The sequence below is a fragment of the Moschus berezovskii genome, chromosome 21, assembly GCF_049115385.1.
Source record: "Moschus berezovskii isolate FMDL1 chromosome 21, NW_MosBer_1.0, whole genome shotgun sequence".
Classification (NCBI taxonomy): Eukaryota; Metazoa; Chordata; class Mammalia; order Artiodactyla; family Moschidae; genus Moschus; species Moschus berezovskii.
Genome location: NC_142480.1, coordinates 37,577,166 through 37,597,902, shown reverse-complemented (window position 1 = coordinate 37,597,902; position 20,737 = coordinate 37,577,166). Strand labels below are relative to the sequence as shown.

Below are 20,737 nucleotides of genomic sequence, written 5' to 3'. Positions count from 1 at the left end.
TGTACTTGATAAAGGATTAATCTCCAGAATACACAGAGAATTCTCAAAACTCAACAACAACAAAACCAAACAACTAGGTTCAAAAATGGGCTAAGAACTTGAATACATTTTTCCAAAGGTATATAAATGGCTAATACACACACGAGAAATTAAACACCACTGTTTATTTAGGAAATGAAAATCAATCAAAACTACAATGAGACACCACCTACAAATAGGAAGTAACAAGTGTTGGTGAGGATGTGGAGCAAATGGAACCCTTGGCACTATTGGTGGGAACTTAAAATGATATGAGCTGCTGTGGAAAACACTATGGTTCCACAAAAATTAAAATAGAATATTATCCAGCAATTCCTCTTCTGGGTACATACCCCCCAAAATTGAAAGCAAGGTCTTGAGAAGATATTTGTAAACTCACTCATAGCAACACTGCTAATAAAAGAAAAAATGAGAAGGCAACCTAAGCATCCACTGACAGGTGAATGCATAAATAAAATGAGGTATACACATACAATGTAATACCATTCATTCTTTAAAAGGAAGTGTATTCTGCAACATGTTACAACATGGGTAAACCTTGAAGAGATTTCTCTAAGTAAAATAAGCCAGTCACAAAAAGACAAATACTATATGATTCCAGTTATACAGAACTGGAAAGCAATGGAAAGATGTTTGCCAGAGGCTGGGTGAGGGAAGGTGAATGGGGATTTATTATTTACTGGGTAAAGAGTCTCAGCTTTACAAAATGGAAAGAGTTACAGAGATGGGTGATGGTGATGGTTCATCAATATTATGAATGTACTTAATACTAACTGTATACCTAAGATGGATAAGATGGTACATTTTGTGCTAAATGTTTTTGAGCACAATAAAAAAATGGAAAAAATTAAAAGGAGGGTAAGGGTAGAGGACAGGGAAGTGTAAACGACCCATTGGGAAACAAAGAAAATATAAATGTCATCAGAAGAAGAAAATATAAAAAGAAGAAGGAAGGAGGAAAGGAATGTAGGGAGGGAAAGAGAGGAAGAGAGTGAGGAATGGACCTACATACACACACACACTTTGAACTTTGGCCTAAAGTACCAGGTACTGCCGTAGAAAGAACGCGCCAGGAGACCAACCATTGTCATATTCTGACACCAAAGATCAAAATTCCAGTCTATTCTAAAATGGACAAAATTGGACTTAATAAGAAGTAATCAGCTGTAAAAAATGCAGATTTGAAAGGTCTAAACTACGTTCCACTGTCATTCCCAGTTAGGATATCAAATTGAATGTGGAAGAGTTTAATATGACTTGTGTCTCTTAAAATTCTCAGGATACACACAGAATGTGGATGCTCCTTGGAGTAGCTGACTTGATGGATGTTATGACTTGAAGAAGTACTTCTGCCATTCATAGGAAAAAAAGCACATATTTCACAGAGGCGCTTAAAATCAACATTTTCCACTGCTTCAAATGGTAAGTAAAGTAAAAATTCTAATTTCAAACTCACTCTAAGCTGCAATAAAAAATGTATGCTCTTATAAACTTCTGTTAGCCACGTAGCAAAGGAATGTGTTACTAACATCTGTGAATGCTATGTCCCCAAAGCATTTGTCACTTCAGCTAACATAACAGCTCATTCTCCTTGGAAGAAATCAATCACTCTGTCAATAGTCCCGGTCAAGCAGGTGAAAATATTTCTCACAGGGGAGTCTTTTAGTGCAATGTCTCAGCAACTCTTTAAAATCTGTAGGCACATGAAATCTGAGGATTGGATGAAAAAAAAGAAGAAATATATTACGTTTTTACCTCAAAAGTCTCAGTGATACTGCTTCACATTTTCCTATATTTCAGCTCCTATAGGAAAAAATTTTCCTATATTTCAGCTTCTACAGGAAATTATTACATGACATTACTGTCATTTCCTATAACCAAGGTATTTGTTTACCTGGATGGACTGACTGCAGAGAGATTTCAGATCTTACAAGCTCAGATATACCAATCTTTTCATAATATTGACTTTGAGTTGGGCTGGGGAAGATGGCTTGAGGAAAAAGAAAGCCAGCTGCAAAGAAGGAATTTTGCTATAAATAGATAGAATTTTCTATTTTCCTGGCAGCCACAGAGATATAACAATGTAAAAAGAAAAAAAATCCATGAGCTGGAAAGGATTTCTCCTATGACCTAAGAAACTAAACTAGGAAGTATACCATGTCGATCACTCTCTAGTTTGCCACCAGCCACTGGCAGCATCATAGACTTAGTAACAGAGGTTTTTAAATGGTAATAGATTTTAAATGGGTAGTGAGAACTGCAGCTATGCTGCATGCTACATTTTTTTAAAATTGTGGCAAAGAAAATGAAATTGATCTTGCTATTTAACGATTAGGTTTTTTCCCTCTGTGTGATTTCAATTCAAGATTAACATGAGTACCTTTCATTTGTAACACATCCCAAATTCTCTACTGAGTAGAAAACAAGAACTGAATAATATGGGAAAGACATTTCTTTTTTCTCAATGAGAAATTAATGCCAGTCTTTTCTAATCTTTTTAGATTAGTCAACATTCATTTCACAGCAACTAGTTATTGAACCTACAATATTCCAGGTACTTCAATCATCCAAAGAACATAAGCACTAGAGTTTACAATTTTAAGGTACTATTAAACACATGGTCTCCAAGGAGGCAGTTATTTTTATTGTTGTAGGTTTTCAATTTAAAGTTTTTAAAACTCAGCATTTTAAAATAGTTTAACAACTGTACTGCTGTCAGAGATTCTAGCTATCTAGAAATTATCTAGCTAATTTTAAACTAGTCAAATATGGAACAAAGATGAATTGTTGGTTTACTTGAGATTACATACTGAGTTAGCAACATAAGAGAGAACGAATATTTTCAGCAATTTTGGGTGAACAAAAAATCACAGTATTTCAGTATTTCTATTTCTGTATTTCCATTTCTTCTCTCCATTAATTTATTCCATCAGTACAAATTTCTACTTTATTCAATAGGCTATAATTTGATGGTGTGATAACTGACCTAGAGCCAGACATCTTGTAATGTGGTCAAGTGGGCCTTAGAAAGCATCACTATAAACAAAGCTAGTGGAGGTGATGGAATTCCAGTTGAGTTATTTCAATTCCTGAAAGATGATGCTGTGAAAGTGCTGCACTCAATATGCCAGCAAATTGGGAAAACTCAGCAGTGACCACAGGACTGGAAAAGGTCAGTTTTCATTCCAACCCCTAAGAAAGGCAATGCCAAAGAATGCTCAAACTACCGCACAATTGCACTCATCTCACACACTAGTAAAATCATGCTCAAAATTCTCCAAGCCAGCCTTCAGTAATACGTGAACTGTGAACTTCCAGATGTTCAGGCTGGTTTTAGAAAAGGCAGGGGAACCGGAGATCAAACTGCCAACATCCACTGGATCATGGAAAAAGCAAGAGAGTTCCAGGAAAACATCTATTTTCTGCTTTATTGACTATGCCAAAGCCTTTGACTGTGTGGATCACGATAAACTGTGGAACATTCTGAAGGAGATGGGAATACCAGACCACCTGATCTGCCTCTTGAGAAACCTACATGCAGGTCAGGAAGCAACAGTTAAAACTGGACATGGAACAACAGACTGGTTCCAAATAGGAAAAGGAGTATGTCAAGGCTGTATCTTGTCACCCTGCTTATTTAACTTATATGCAGAGTACATCATGAGGAACCCTGTACTGGAAGAAGCACAAGCTGGAATCAAGATTGCCAGGAGAAATATCAATAACCTCAGATATGCAAATGACACCACCCTTATGGCAGAAAGTGAAGAGGAACTCAAAAGCCTCTTGATGAAAGCGAAAGAGGAGAGTGAAAAAGTTGGCTTGAAACTCAACATTCAGAAAACTAAGATCATGGCATCTGGTCCCATCACTTCATGGGAAATAGATGGGGAAACAGTGGAAACAGTGTCAGACTTTATTTTGGGGGGCTGCAAAATCACTGCAGATGCTGACTGCAGCCATGAAATTAAAACACACTTACTCCTTGGAAGGCAAGTTATGACCAACCTAGATAGCATATTAAAAAGCAGAGACGTTACTTTGCCAACCAAGGTCCGTCTAGTCAAGGTTATGGTTTTTCCAGTGGTCATGTATGGATGTGAGCGTTGGACTGTGAAGAAAGCTGAGTGCAGAAGAATTGATGCTTTTGAACTGTGGTGTTGGAGAAGACTCCTGAGAGTCCCTTGGACTGCAAGGAGATCCAACCAGTCCATCCTAAAGGAGATCAGTCCTGAATATTCATTGGAAGACCTGATGCTGAAGCTGAAGCTCCAATATTTTGGCCACCTCATGCAAAGAGTTGACTCACTGGAAAAGACTCTGATGCTGGGAGGGATTGGGGGCAGGAGGAGAAGGGGACGACAGAGAATGAGATGGCTGGATGGCATCACCGACTTGATGGACGTGAGTTTGAGTGAACTCCGGGAGTTGGTGATGGACAGGGAGTCCTGGTGTGCTGTGCTTCATGGGGTCGCAAAGAGTCGGACACGACTGAGCAACTGAACTGAACTGAACCGAACTGAGACTATATAATTTGACAAGGATTATTATTTTGATGTTCATTGTGTTCCAATATCAGCCAGCAAGTGCCACTTGAAGGTGACCTCTGTATCCTTTAGTTACAACCCCTCACTCTGTGAGCAATTCCTTACTTTCTGGCACAGGATGATGTATCCAGCATATCTTGTTATGTTCTTCTCTACAGTAGCCCTAGAATCAGCCATTTCTTCAAGAAGCCCCAGCACAAACACCTACCTTCTCAGGTCCTGTCTCATGACTCCCAGACTGAATAATTCAGGAAGGTAAGAAGGACAGCAATAAGAAAGCCAAAGGGCTACTTTGTTCAGAATGGGTGACTTGCACTGATTCCCTCTGTAGCTAGATAGGTCTGTTTCCCCAGTAGCCTCATCTGCCTTGAATAGCAAGGCTGACTACATGCTCTGTTCAAGAAATAGAGGAGTCCTGTTAATAGGCAAACTTCCCCCAGCACATAATTACAACAGTAACAAAACACTTGTTCTGGGAGTAGAACATTCTGGGTTCACTGTATTCCCTGGAAAGTTGCCTCTTCCTTTTTCTTTCTTTTTAAATACATTGATTATTTTAGGACAGCTTTAGATGTATAGAGAAGTTGTGAAGACAGCGGACTTCTCATGTGTCCTCCCCGCAGTTTCCCTTATTAATATCCTATATTACTAAGGGACACTTGTCGAAATTAGCAAACCAATATGAATATTATTAACTAAAGTCCGTACTTTGTTCGGATATTCTCAGTTTTCCTGCTATACATTTTCTGTTCCACGATCCCATCCAAGACATCATATTACATTTAAGTAGTTCTGTCTCCTTAGGCTATTCTTGGTTGTGACAACTTCTTAAACTTTTCTTGTCTTTGATTACTGTACTAGTCTCTTGTGCCTTCTATAACAAATTAACACAAACTTAACATCTTAAAAAAAGAGAAATTTGTTCTCTTATAGTTTTACAGGCCAAAGCCCTAAATGGCAACCCACTCCAGTATTCTTGCCTGGAGAATCCCATGGACAGAAGAGCCTGGTGAGGTAGAGTAAAAGAGTAAAGAGTAAGAGTAAGAGAGTAAAAGAGTCAGATACAACTGAGCAACTAAACAAATCCTGAAATCAAGGTCTCAGCAGGGCCAAACTCTCTGAAGGCCTTCAGGAAAAATCATTCCATGCCTCTTCTACCTTCTTGTGGCTTAAAGCCATTCCTTAGTTTGTGGTTGACTCACTTAAAGTCTCTGCCTCTTTATTCTCTGCTCTATGTGTGTCTTTTCCTCTGTGTCTTTTTAGGACACGTCATTTGATTTATAATCCACCCAGATAATCTGGGATGATCTCATCTCAAATTCCTTACTTAAATACATCTGCAAAGACTCTTTTACCAAATAAAATCACATTCACAGGTTCTGGAGCTTAGGACATGGACACATCTTTTGAGGAGCATCACCATTCAACCTCCTACAATGAACTCTACAGTTTTGAGGATCACTTGTCAGATATTCTGTGTGACTTGATTTCTCATGGTTAGACTGAGATAAAGTATTTGAGAGAGGAAAACCGAAGTGTCACTTGTATGATACCTATCAGGGGTACATAATATCAACATAACTTATCATTGTTGATGTTAACCATGATCACCTGGCATTACATTTTGTCAGGCTTTGGCATTATAATGTCACCCTTTCTGTGCTGTACTCTTTGGAGAAAAGTCACTACGAGCAGCTCAACTTAAGCAGTGGGGAGTTACGTCCCATTTCACTGAGTGTGGGAAGGCTAAACAAATTATTTAGAATTCTTCTATGGGGAATTGTCTAGTTTTCTTCAAGGTCAACATTAACCATTTGCTTATATTACTATGGAGGCACTGAGATTTACTTTACACTTGGGGTTTTAACCTAATACTACTTTATTTTGTTGCTCAAACTATTATAGCTTTGGTCATTGGAAGATCTTTCAGTTGGCTCTTCTGTCCCTTTGGTATACTCCTGCTATTATGTTTTTGTTTTTTTTGCCACTGAAACATGCTCTAGACTCATCCTGTATATTTCCTACCCCAATGGGAGAATCAACCACGTCTCCAAAAAGCCCAGATTCCTCTTAATGGAGAATGGTATTAGAAACCAAAATCTGCGCACTAGGTGTGGTCATTGCTACTGGGGTTTCACTGCTTTTAGGCCCTCTCAGCTGACAGAGCAATAGATATAGATCTACATCTATCTATATATGTATACATATACAAATACCTACAGGCGTACCTGAGAGACATTGTAGTTTCAGTTCCAGATCACTACAAGAAAGCAAATATTGCAACAAAGTCACAAATTATTTTTGTTTTTCATGCACTTAAAAGTTATGCTTACACTACCCTGTAGTCTATTAAGTGCACAAAAGTATCATATCAAAAAAAATAATGTACATACCTTAATTTTAAAAAATACTTTTATTGCTAAAAAATGCTAACCGTCATCTGGGCCTTCAGAGAGTAATCATCTTTTTTCTGGTGTAAGATTTGAAATACATCAAGAATTACCATAATGTATTAATAACACAGAGACACAAAATGAGCAAGCACTGTTGCAAAAGTGGTACCTCCAGACTTGCTTTATGCAAGGTGGCCACAAACCTTCAATTCGTAAAAAATGCAGTATCTGTGAACTGCAGTAAAACAAGGTATGCCTATATAACCATTTCTATATGTAACCATCTGTATCTATGTTAAGTTAAACATGAACTCATACTGTCTCCAGCTCTAATCCATTACCACATGGATGGCTCTAGCCTCTTCTCCTTGCTTACCTGTACACTATGACAGTGAGAAACCTGACTTCCAACACATGTATTTCAGTTTCAGAATTCTTACTCCATATCCCACCTTCTGTGTAATAGAACTTTATCAACTAAAGTACAGAGCTTATGTATATAGTTCTTTTTGTGTTATAGTCCTAAAGGTTCCAGTCATTTCCCAAGTTCCATAGGGTAGCACTTTATTCTTCCACTCCCTTCAGTAATATTGTTTCATTTATTTGCAATTTGTCACATTTTATATTTAATCATGGAATCCTTGAGGTTTTAAGTGAATTTAAAAATTTTTGTAAATGTTAAGGTCCACTCTTTCTGTTGTAAAGTTCTATAGATTTTGGCAAATGTGTAATATCTTATATTCACCCTTAGACTATCATACAAAATAGCTGTCAGTTCAGTTCAGTCGCTCAGTCGTGACTGACTCTTTGCGACCCCATGAATCACAGCACGCCAGGCCTCCCTGTCCATCACCAACTCCCGGAGTTCACTCAAACTCATGTCCATCGAGTTGGTGATGCCATCCAGCCATCTCATTCTCTGTCGTCCCCTTCTCCTCCCGCCCCCAATCCCTCCCAGCATCAGAGTCTTTTCCAGTGAGTCAACTCTTCGCATGAGATGGCCAAAGTATTGAAGTTAAAAGCCCCTGTGCTTCATTTTCCCACAACTGCCTGCTCCCCCAGGCTTCTGGCAACTAATGATGTTTTCACTCAATCTTTTTTTTTTTTTCACTTTTTCCAGAATGCTATATAACTGAACTCACACGGTACGTGGCATTTTCAGCTTTTATAACTGAGCAATATGCATTTAAGATTTATCTATGCTTTTTCATGGCCTAATATCTTTATTCTTTTTATCACTGAATAACATTCCGTTGTATGGGTGTTTATCCATTCACCTCCTGAAGGACATCTTGGTTGCTTCCCGTTTGGGGAGATTATGAATAAAGCTGCTGTAAATGTTTGTGTGCAGGTTCGGTAGATATAAGATTTCAAATTAGTTGGGTAAATATCTGGGAGCGTGCTTGCTGATTTGGATGGTAAGCCACTCTCAGTTTTGTAAGAAACTGTCAAACTGTTTTTCAAAGTAGCTGTATCATTTTGCATTCCCACTAGCAATGAATGAAGTTCTTAATGCTCCACATCCTTGCCATAATCTGGTTTTGCCAGTGTTTTGGATTTCAGCCATTCTAACAGATATATAATGTAATAATATGCAATGATATGATATGATATATAAAGAAATTTCAGTATTGTTGCAACTTGCAGTTCCCTAATGACATGATGTGGGACATCTTATTATATGCTTATTTGGCACCTGTATATCTTCTTTGATGAAGTATCTCTTCAAAATGTTTGCTCATTTTTAAATAAAGCTGATTATTTTCTTACAGTTGAGTTTTAAGACTTCTTTATATATTTTGGATACAAATTCTTTATCGGATGTGTTTTGCAAATACTTTCTCCCCATCACTGGCTTCGGAGAAGGCAATGGCAAGCCACTCCAGTACTCTTGCCTGGAAAATCCCATGGATGGAGGAGCCTGGTAGGCTGCAGTCCGTGGGGTCGCTAAGGGTCGGACACGACTGAGTGACTTCACTTTCACTTTTCACTTTCACACATTGGAGAAGGAAATGGCAACCCACTCCAGTGTTCTTGCCTGGAGAATCCCAGGGATGGGGGAGCCTGGTGGGCTTCTGTCTATGGGGTCACACAGAGTCGGACACGACTGGAGTGACTTAGCAGCAGCAGCAGTATCACTGGCTTATCTTTTCATTCTCTTCATTCATGTCTTTCATTAACAGTTTTCTATTTTAAATATGCCCCATATCTACTTTTTTCTTGCACGAATTGTATTACTAATGTGTTTTAAAACACACTGCCAAACCCAAGGTCATACAGATTTTCTCGTATATTTTCTTTAATAAATGTTATAGTTTTTAATTTTACATTCAGGTCTATGATCCAATCTGAGTTAATTATTGTATGAATTGTAAAGTCTATGTCTAAGTTCACTTCTTTTTCATATGGATATCCAATTGTTCCAGCACCATTTATTGACGAGACTATCCTTTTTCCACTGAATTCTTTGCTTTCATGGCAAAAATCAGTTGACTATAATTGTGTGGATTTATTTTTTATTTCCTTTCCTTCTGTTTTATTATTCTATATTATTCTATATTCTATATGTCTACTCTTTTGCCCATACCATTGTCTTACATTAAGTCCTGAAAGCAGCTAGTGTGAGTACTCCAACTTTGTTCATTTTCAGTTCTGTGTTGGCTATACTAGGTCTTTTGTTTTCCATTAAAAATTTAGAATTAGTATGTTGATATTTATAAGATAGCTTGGTAGGGTTTTGATTGGGGTCACACATTTATAGATCAACTGTAAAAAAAAAAAATTGTTATTTAACAATATTGAAACTTCCGATCCATGAACACAGAATAACAGAGTATTTCTCCATTTATTTAGATCTTCTTCAACTTGCTTGTTTAAAAAAATCAATGGTGTATAGTTTTCTGTTTGTATTTTCTTAATTACATATGAGTATCTCATTTCAGGGTAGTCTATTACAAATGGTATTTTCTGAGATTAAAAAGTTGAGAATGGTCATATAAATCACTTAATCTACTTGGACTTGGGGGTTTATTTGCACATGTGTATAATTCCTGGGCTCATTAATCTAAAGGGTTACTGTAAAGAAGAAATTATAATATATGGAAAAACTGTATGCAAACTAGAAATCACTAAACAAGTATAAGTTCATTAAGTGTGTCATTTTTTTCATAAGGATGAAGATACTAAACTCTAGAGAAATTAAATCACTTTACAAAACTTCATCTGGGGGATGAAACTATTTAGAAGATACATAGCAGAATTGAAGGATGTTAAATAAACAAAACTGGCTGGAGGGGAAGATTTGTAAAGAGGGCAGGAAAGGTGGTTAGAATCAGATTTGTACCCAATTACATATATGTGAGGGGACACTAAAAGATAAAGAAATTGATAATTAATGTAGAGTTTTCTGGAAATTAATATGACTCAGTTCAGTTCAGTCACTCAGTCATGTCCGACTCTTTGAGACCCCATGAATCACAGCATGCCAGGCCTTCCTGTCCATCACCAAATCCCGGAGTTCACTTAAACTCATGTCCATCGAGTCGATGATGCCATCCAGCCATCTCATTCTCTGTCGTCCCCTTCTCCTCCTGCCCCCAATTCTTCCCAGTATCAGACTCTTTTCCAGTGAGTCAGCTTGTCACATGAGGTGGCCAAAATATTGGAGTTTCAGCTTTAGCATCAGTCCTTCCAATGAACACCCAGGATTGATATCCTTTAGAATGGACTGGTTGGATCTCCTTGCAGTCCAAGGGACTCTCAAGAGTCTTCCCCAGAACCACAGTTCAAAAGCATCAATTCTTCGGCACTCAGCTTTCTTCACAGTCCAACTCTCACATCCATACATGACCACTGGAAAAACCATAGCCTTGACTAGACGACCTTGGTTGGCAAAGTAATGTCTCTGCTTTTTAATATGCTATCTAGGTTGGTCATAACTTTCCTTCCAAGGAGTAAGCGTCTTTTAATTTCATGGCTGCAATCAGCATCCGCAGTGATTTTGGAGCCCCAAAAAATAAAGTCTGACACTGTTTCCACTGTTTTTCCATCTATTTCCCATGAAGTGATGGGACCAGATGCCATGATCTTTGTTTTCTGAATGTTGAGCTTAAGGGCAGTATAAAATGGAAAATGGAAGGACTCAGAACTGTGTAACAGATGAGGTTCTTTGTAAGAATTTTAGAACATGAAAGGGACTTAGAAATTTTTATATACACTGTAGGTTATTCTCACCAGCAAACATATATATACCAGTATAATAGATGAGTAAAACACATGACACCATCTGCTTTGCTCTAATTGTAACTGCAGTTAACATGTACATTATTGCTCAGTCATTTTCTTTCTGGTCCTGAACTGCTTTGGAGTATTTTTAAGAAAAGTAAAGAAGGAATAACTAGTCAGGCAGAGTTTAAAAGCATAAGTGATGGCATCAATAAGACCTCTTAAATACTTAAAGTCTAAATCCTCCCTTGGATTTAACTATGGAAATTCTGAGGACATCTTTTATCCTTTTGCTCTTACATCATTTGCATTGTTTTTCAGAAATTAGTTGGCTCTATGTGAACATTCTATCTCCTGGGTAAGGCATCTAGAAGGAAGCTGACAGTAGACCCCGAATACTTTCTTATGCCATTCAGAACTGAAGTGCACCCGGATTCAGAAAAAGAATAGTTATGATCGTTTAAAATCCCAGGAAATGGCTGTGTGATAGAATTTGGCATTTACATTTTGAACTGCTTAATCACTCTTTTTTATAGACTAGCTGAAGGTTATTTTGTCTCTCTGGCGTTTTCTTATGTCTTAGCTGACTTCCTCTGTCAGCTAACGCTCAGTTTCAAAGGTGAAATACATTATGATAATCACAGTCAACCAAAAGCAACCCAATTTCAAACTCTATAACTTCATGCTTTTCCCATCAATTTCACTTCAGTTAAAAGGCCAGTTAAAGAAAGAATGTGTGAATAAATCTGAGTTTACAAGTTCTATTGCCACTATTACCTCCCACAATAAGGCTTTTTAGTCAATTCACCACTGTCACACTATATTAATATACTATAAAGATGGCATGTACATAACCATCTTCAGAAATTAAATGACACCACTTTAGAAAGATGAACTTTCTGAAGTAAAGGGTCCACATGCTTTACCTAAATAAATTATTGTCCATATTCCATCATGAATAGTTCCATTACTTCATGTTTCTTCAATTACTTCTCTCCCTAAGCCAATGAAGAAAAACAATAAAAAAAATATATAAACAATTTTAAAGTATTAAACCACTACTAACCTTCATGCATTTTTCAACAAGACCTTAAGGATGGAAACTACGACTATAAGCCAAACCAAGTCCCAGGTCTGATGCTTACAGTACCTGACATTAAGCACATCACAGCTTATTTGGGCCTTGGCTTCTTTGTGTGCAAAATGAGGGGACTGGACACAATGACTGGTAAATTTTCTTAAGTATCAATAATCTAAACTTTTTATTCTATTGCTGATATTTTTACAAAGAATGCGGGGTCCTTTTGAAAACATTACTGGAATAAATGATCAACAGAGTCACAGTAAATCATAAAATAAGAATAGTATAAGTAATTGATAGATATAAATATTTGGATTAATAAAATGTGAGAATCTTAACAAAAGCTTTCCTTTCGATTTGGTGGGGCTTCCCTGGTGGCTCAGAGGTTACAGAGTCTGCCTCCATTGCGGGAGACCCGGGTTCAACCCCTGGGTTGGGAAGATCCCCTGGAGAAGGAAATGGCAACCCACTCCAGTACTCTTGCCTGGAGAATCCCATGGACAGAGGAGCCTGGTAGGCTACAGTCCACGGGGTTGCAAAGAGTCGGACATGACTGAGCGACTTCACTTTCACTTTAGATTTGGTACTAACCAGGTTTCCTTTGTCTTGGCTCAAAAACAACAAACTTTCTGTAAAATCTCTCTTGCTTGGAATAGAGATGCAGAAACAGAAATGGACTTGTAGACACAGTGGGGGAAGGAGAAGGTGGCATGAATTGAGAGAGTAGCAACTGACATGTATACACTGCTGCTGCTCCTAAGTCGCTTCAGTCGTGTCCAACTCTGTGTGACCCCATAGACAGCAGCCATGTGTAAAATAGATAGCTAGTGGGAAAGTGAAAGCAAAAGTCAGACTCTTTCCGACCCCATGGACTACAGCCTGCCATCTATGGAATTCTCCAGGCAAGAATACTTTTCTCCAGGGAAACTTTCCAACCCAGGGACCAAACCCAGGTCTCGATTCTTTACTGTATGAACCACCAGGGAAGCCCAAGTATATTGAAGTGGGTAGCCTAGCTCATCACATCTCCATAGGATCTTCCTGATCCAGAAAAAAAACCGGGATCTCCTGCATTGCAGGCAATTCTTTACCAGCTGAGTTACCAGGGAGGCCAGCCAGTGGGAAGCTGCTGTATAACATAGGGAGCTTAGCGCAGTGCTCTGCGACAACCTAGAGGAGCGGGATGGAAGGGGTGTGAGGGAGGTTCACAAGGGAGGGGATACATATATACTTACAGCTGATTGATACTTCTGCACAGCAGAAACTAACACAACACTGTAAAGCGACTGTCTTCCAGTTTAAAAAAAATTCATCGCCACAGAGCAGGAGCTGGGGGAGGGGAGGGTGGGAGGCAGAACTCTGTACATAATGTCAGGATTTGCCCTGTTCTTAACATGGTCAGGATTCATACAGGATCCTGGGTCCACAGTCTGTAGCTCAAGTCTGCTGAATACATGTGAAAAATATAAAAGCTATCTCATCTAGTTAATATTACGTGTAGATTCCAAATCTACTCAAACCAAGAACCAGATAATTTGTTAAATCTGAATTACGACTAAATCCTTTTTTCCTTTGAAGCAAACCATGTACCAGGTTTTAGATCCCAATTGTGTTGGTTAAGTCAAATTGCATTCTATTAACCCATGAGTATATTTCATGGGGTTCTCAAGGCAAGTATACTGAAGTGGTTTGCCATTCCCTTCTCCAGTTCTGTAAGTATAGTTATGTTGAAATAAAGTTTTAAAAAGAAAAAGAAAACAAACTTCATTGTAACCCATGTGGGGAAATAAATTTACTCCTACTCTGCTGGTGAGAGTATAAGTAGATAGAAAACAAACAGACAAACTAAACTTTGCTGCTTGAGAAGGTCTTAATTACCTCTCCAGGTTCTCACTGCACACCATTTCCTGTCTATCAAGGAATTTTAACAAAACTAGGAGCTCCTTCCTCAAGACGAATAATTTGGAGGGGTCAAGCAAACAGTCACAAAACAATGAAGGAAAGAACCTTGCTCCCTTTGATTCCTTGAAATTCTGTGTATATCAGTTCAGTTCAGTTCAGTCGCTCAGTCGTGTCCGACTCTCCACGACCCCACGAATCACAGCACGCCAGGCCTCCCTGTCCATAACCAAATCCCGGAGTTCACTCAAACTCATGTCCACAGAGTCAGTGATGCCATCCAGCCATCTCATTCTCTGTCGTCCCCTACTCCTCCCACCCCCAACCTTTCCCAGCATCAGAATCTTTTCCAGTGAGTCAACTCGTCACATGAGATGGCCAAAGTATTGCAGTTTCAGCTTTAGCATCAGTCCTTCTAATGAACACCCAGGATTGATCTCCTTTAGAACGGACTGGTTGGATCTCCTTACAGTATAAGGGACTCTCAAGAGTCTTCTCCAACACCACAGTTCAAAAGCATCAATTCTTCGGCACTCAGCTTTCTTCACAGTCCAATTCTCACATCCATACATGACCACAGGAAAAACCATGGCCTTGACTAGACGGACCTTGGTTGGCAAAGTAATGTCTCTGCTTTTTAATATACTATCTAGGTTGGTCGTAACTTTCCTTCCAAGGAGTAAGCGTCTTTTAATTTCATGGCTGCAATCAGCATCTGCAGTGATTTTGGAGCCCAAAAAAATAAAGTCTGACACTGTTTCCACTGTTTTTCCATCTATTTCCCATGAAGTGATGGGACCAGATGCCATGATCTTTGTTTTCTGAATGTTGAGCTTCAAGCCAACCTTTTCACTCTCCTCTTTCACTTTCATCAAGAGGCTTTTGAGTTCCTCTTCACTTTCTGCCATAAGGGTAGTGTCATCTGCGTATCTGAGGTTATTGATATTTCTCCCAGCAATCTTGATTCCAGCTTGTGCTTCTTCCAGCCCAGCGTTCCTCATGATGTACTCTGAATATAAGTTAAATAAGCAAGGTGACAATGTACAGCCTTGACGTACTCCTTTTCCTATTTGGAACCAGTCTGTTCCATGTACAGTTCTGACTGTTGCTTCCTGACCTGCATACAGGTTTCTCAAGAGGCAGGTCAGGTGGTCTGGGATTCCCATCTTTTTCAGAATTGTCCACAGTTTATTGTGATCCACACAGTCAAACGCTTTGGCAGAGTCAATGAAGCAGAAATAGATGTTTTTCTGAAACTCTCATGCTTTCTCCATGATCCAGCGGATGTTGGCAATTTGATCTCTGGTGCCACTGCCTTTTCTAAAACCTGCTTGAACATCTGGGAGTTCATGCTTCACATATTGCTGAAGCCAGGCTTGGAGAATTTTGAGCATGACTTTACTAGCGTGTGAGATGAGTGCAACTGTGTGATAGTTTGAGCATTCTTTGGCATTGGGATGAAGACTGACCTTTTCCAGTCCTGTGGCCACTGCCGAGTTTTTCAAATTTGCTGGCATATTGAGTGCAGCACTTTCACAGCATCATCTTTCAGGATTTGAAATAGCTCAACTGGAATTCCATCACCTCCACTAGCTTTGTTCGTAGTGATGCTTTCTAAGGCCCACTTGACTTCACATTCCAAGATATCTGGCTCTAGGTCAGTGATCACGTTATGGTGACTATCTTGGTCGTGAAGATCTTTTTTGTACAGTTCTTCTGTGTATTCTTGCCACCTCTTCTTAATATCTTCTGCTTCTCTTAGGTCCATACCATTTCTGTCCTTTATCGAGCCCATCTTTGCATGAAATGGTCCCTTGATATCTCTAATTTTCTTGAAGAGATTTCTTGTTTTTCCTATTCTGTTGTTTTCCTCTATTTCTTTGCATTGATCACTGAGGAAGGTTTTATCTCTCCTTGCTATTCTTCGGAACTCTGCATTCAGATGCTTATATCTTTCCTTTTCTCCTTTGCTTTTCGCTTCTCTTCTTTTCACAGCTATTTGTAAGGCCTCCTCAGACAGCCATTTTGCTTTTTTGCATTTCTTTTCCATGGGGATGGTCTTGGTCCCTGTCTCCTGTACAATGTCATGAACCTCCGTCCAGAGTTCATCAGGCACTCTATCTATCAGATCTAGTCGCTTAAATCTATTTCTCACTTCCACTGTATAATCGTAAGGGACTTGATTTAGGTCATATCTGAATGGTCTAGTGGTTTTCCCTGCTTTCTTCAATTTAAGTCTGAATTTGGCAATAAGGAGTTCATGATCTGAGCCACAGTCAGCTCCTGGTCTTGTTTTTGCTAACTGTATACAGCTTCTCCATCTTTGGCTGCAAAGAATATAATCAATCTGATTTCGGTGTTGACCATCTGGTGATGTCCATGTGTAGAGTCTTCTCTTGTGTTGTTGAAAAGGGTGTTTGCTATGACCAGTGCGTTCTCTTGACAAAACTCTATTAGCCTTTGCCCTGCTTCATTCCGTGCTCCAAGGCCAAATTTGCCTGTTACTCCAGGGGTTTCTTGACTTCCTACTTTTGCATTCCAGTCCCCTATAATGAAAAGGACATCTTTTTTGGGTGTTAGTTCTGAAAGGTCTTGTAGGTCTTCATAGAACCTTTCAACTTCGGCTTCTTCAGCATTACTGGTTGGGGCATAGGCTTGGATTACTGTGATATTGAATGGTTTGCCTCGGAAATGAACAGAAATCATTCTGTCGTTTTTAAGATTGCATCCAAGTACTGCATTTCGGACTCTTGTTGACCATGATGGCTACTCCATTTCTTCTAAGGGATTCCTGCCCACAGTAGTAGATATAATGGTCATCTGAGTTAAATTCACCCATTCCAGTCCATTTAATTCACTGATTCCTAGAATGTCTATGAACTATTTATCCATTTCTAAACTCTGAGGGGGGAAGACTGAGTCTTCTTACTTGGTTACAGTTCTCATAATGCTTACCAAGTGTTAGGAAAATAGTAGCTGCTTAATAAATGTTGAATATGGAACAATAAAAAGTTAAAAGTTTAAGAATTAACACTGCACAGCTTTTAACTTCTAGGGTATACTATTGGGTATTTAGCAGAATTAAAGTTAAAAAGTAACTATTTTAATATAAGCTTTCATCTAAAAAACAGTTTGAAGTAATGGAGAGTACAGGTATAATCAGACACACCTGTGTGACAATGTCTTTGTACTTCTATGTCCTCATTCTAAAATTGGAATCAATGTAGTTTATAAGATTGCTGTAAAGATTAAAGATAACATATACAAACTATCCATTAGCCCAAGCCCCACAGTAGGTGTTCAACAAATACATGGCAATATTATGTGACTTATTCCTCAATATAATTTCAGGCTTTGGAGATAAAACCTTTTTCTTCCTGCTTCATTTTCAACATACCCCTCATTTGTATTTAAATCCCTTCTTAAAAATTTCAAGTGTGTATGCTTTTATCAAATATTAGCATCATGACAAACTTCTATTAAAAGGAATACCTTTACTACTTTAACAGTAGATAAGAAAATCAGTTTTGATATTTCACTGCTTTTCTGAGGTCCTAAAACAGTAATAATATTTATGACACTGAAGTTTACGAAGCAGTTTATAGATTTTGTGGCTGATTAAGCATCTCTGTTTCACTACACATACCCTGATACCATAGACATTACCCCTTAATTAAATGCCTGTTTATGTTACACAAGGACCTTTTCTGATCATATACAACTCAACAAATATTAGAATGAGAGAGATGAAAAAAAAAGCTGAATTACTGGAGGAGATGCTATTAACACTGAAACTTCTGCTCAAAGTCCAGTCAATGAGATGATATCATATAAAAGTTTTACTGTTTAAAAATCAAAACCAAAAAATCATCCAAAAAAAACTACAGTTCAGTTCAGTCACTCAGTCGTGTCCGACCCTTTGCGACCCCATGAATCACAGCACGCCAGCCCTCCCTGTCCATCACCAAATCCCGGAGTTCACTCAAACTCATGTCCATCAAGTCGGTGATGCCATCCAGCCATCTCATTCTCTGTCGTCCCCTTCTCCTCCCGCCCCCAATTCTTCCCAGCATCAGACTCTTTTCCAGTGAGTCAGCTCGTCACATGAAGTGGACAAAGTATTGGAGTTTCAGCTTTAGTATCAGTCCTTCCAATGAACACTCAGGATTGATCTCCTTTAGAATGGACTGGTTGGATCTCCTTGCAGTACAAGGGACTCTCAAGAGTCTTCTCCAGCACCACAGTTCAAAAGCATCAATTCTTCGGCGCTCAGCTTTCTTCACAGTCCAACTCTCACATCCATACATGACCACTTAAGAAAGATATCAATTCTGTTTGAAATGTCTGAGATTAGGGGTACAAGTAAAAACACAAACATCATGTAATAGGAGGAGAATGTTCCCCAATTTTTGCTAGAAATAAAATAAATAGCTATAAAATCATTTTATAATTTTCACTGATAGTAATATTTTAGCACTTGAGTGGCAAAAGACCAGAAAGGTGCAAGTTTGTATCATTACCAAGGTGAATGTGTATTCTCTCATCTGTGGGGGTTTTATCCTAGAGTAAGACAAAGGAAAAGTTAAAGAGAAATCCCTGACAAATTATCCTCAGGGCTGCACAATTCACAGGAAGTTCAGTTGCCACCCTACTTTTGATGCTCCTAACTCAGGCAGCAACTGGTAAATCCATATCTCTGGATCCACAGACAGGAGGAATGACATGTTAAGGCTGCCACAAGTTATAATTCATGATAGAAAGGGAGTTTTTCAGCAAGGGAAACAAACAAACAAACAACTCCCTCGTACACACACCTTTTCAGTCCTAGAAAAACAACAGTCTACATGCCTGGTGTGGTAAAATGTTGGATACACTGTACTTACGAAACTGAGCAACTGATCACAGATTGAAAATGATGATGATATGCAAATATAACGGTAGCTAAAGAAGTGATCATACATCAGACAAATCATCACCTATACCAGTTTCTATCACTCAAATGTTCTCTGTCTCCACTCCCCATTTAACCCACCAAAAGAAGTTTGGATAAAGAGTTTTTTTCTGATCTGTAAGCTGAACACCAAATTGTATTTCGTAGGTTCTCTCATTTCCATTTGCATATTTTGCATTTGCCATAAATACCTATCAATGTGTTTTATTTGCAATCACCTTTATTATTTACACTAATGGGAAGTGGAAAGTTAGTCACTCAGTTGTATCTGATTCTTTGCAACCCTGTGGACTGTAGCCCGCTAGGCTCCTCTGTCCATGGGATTCCCCAGGCAAGAATAATGGAGTGGGTAGCCAGTTCCTTCTCCAAATGGGAAGTGGATAGAGTAGTAAATAATCTAAAACACTCAAAAATAAAAATTTTATAAATTCAAATAAGATGATAAAAGAATTTTAAAGCCATGATACAAGAGGAACTGGGGCTATTGTTTCTGGAGAAAAACTACTTACAGAGGACATGATGGCTGTCTTCAGATACATGAGTTGTCACACCACAAACACTGCTAAGAAGTAAAGCTGGTGGATGGTAACTGAGGCAGGTTTCAGTTCACTGTATAAAAGACAATGTCTTGTACATGGGTAGGAAAGAACACTGAGAAATCAAATGACATTGAATGGAGAGGTGGTTGGTCTAAAACTAAATGACCCCTCAGTTCAGTTCAGTTCAGTCGCTCAGTCGTGTCCGACTCTCCGCGACCCCATGAATCACAGCACGCCAGGCCTCCCTGTCCATCACCAACTCCCGGAGTTCACTCAAAACTCATGTCCATTGAGTTGGTGATGCCATCCAGCCATAAATGACCCCTAAAGCCTCTTTCAACTCTTGAGTCCATGATTTTGCAATATACATTTAAATCATGATCAAATCTGAATGGCTGACAGCAGTTCATGAAATCACACAAAGTTCTAACTGTACTGGGGGTCACCGTAGTGAGAAACAGAATGCAGGCTGAGTCATCCTTGTAATGTCTCTAGCTTGTTCACAGTACCCATTTAAGTAGAGCTTATATTACTCTGAACCAAGCAAACAACTGCTAACTTTCTTTATGAGTTTCTTACCAAAACATGAAAAACAGAATAAACCAAAAGTAAAAAATTGAAGAGAAAAATGGATCAGGCTATAAAAGAGCTGCAAAAGAACCTCGAGTTCCGACAAGAGCCATATTTAAGGAATTGATCATGAAGTCCAGACGCAACACAAAGGAAATGAGTAGTTTGTACAGAAGGAATGAAGGTTTCTAGAAGGGTGGATGCAGAATAAAGGAAGGAACTATAATCACTGTTGAAAATTAAATGCAACTATATGCTGTCCACCTTGCTCAATTCTACAAGTCTGTGCAAAAGGCAGAGTAAGTGAAACACATAACAAAGGAATCTGACATAGAGCTAGGTGGAGATATCCTGAGAAAGTATTGAGATTGGAAGGCTGAGATCTAAGTGACAAATGTTTCAGATAAGAGAATGACATGTGTGACCCTAAGATGAAAGGGAGCAAAGTACATTAAAGAATGAAAACAAGTGAGGCTAGAGAAGTAGGTTTGCAG

General features: G+C 38.7%; 1 protein-coding gene across 28 annotated transcripts in view; it reads right to left on the bottom strand.

Annotated features, from left to right (window-relative positions):
- The window catches only part of PEAK1 (pseudopodium enriched atypical kinase 1), a 337,872-nt gene that overhangs the window by 208,267 nt on the left and 108,868 nt on the right, over nucleotides 1-20,737 (bottom strand). For 4 of the 28 annotated variants that reach the window (XM_055418088.2, XM_055418079.2, XM_088829553.1 and 1 more), the window contains one exon: nucleotides 12,130-12,201. The exons of 21 other annotated variants lie outside the window; for them this stretch is intronic. The gene's annotated coding sequence lies outside the window, so the exon portion shown is untranslated. Of the gene's footprint in view, nucleotides 1-6,814; nucleotides 6,847-12,129; nucleotides 12,202-20,737 lie in introns of all 28 variants that reach the window. 3 more of the 28 variants (XM_055418074.2, XM_055418080.2, XM_055418085.2) reach the window with 1 other exon arrangement.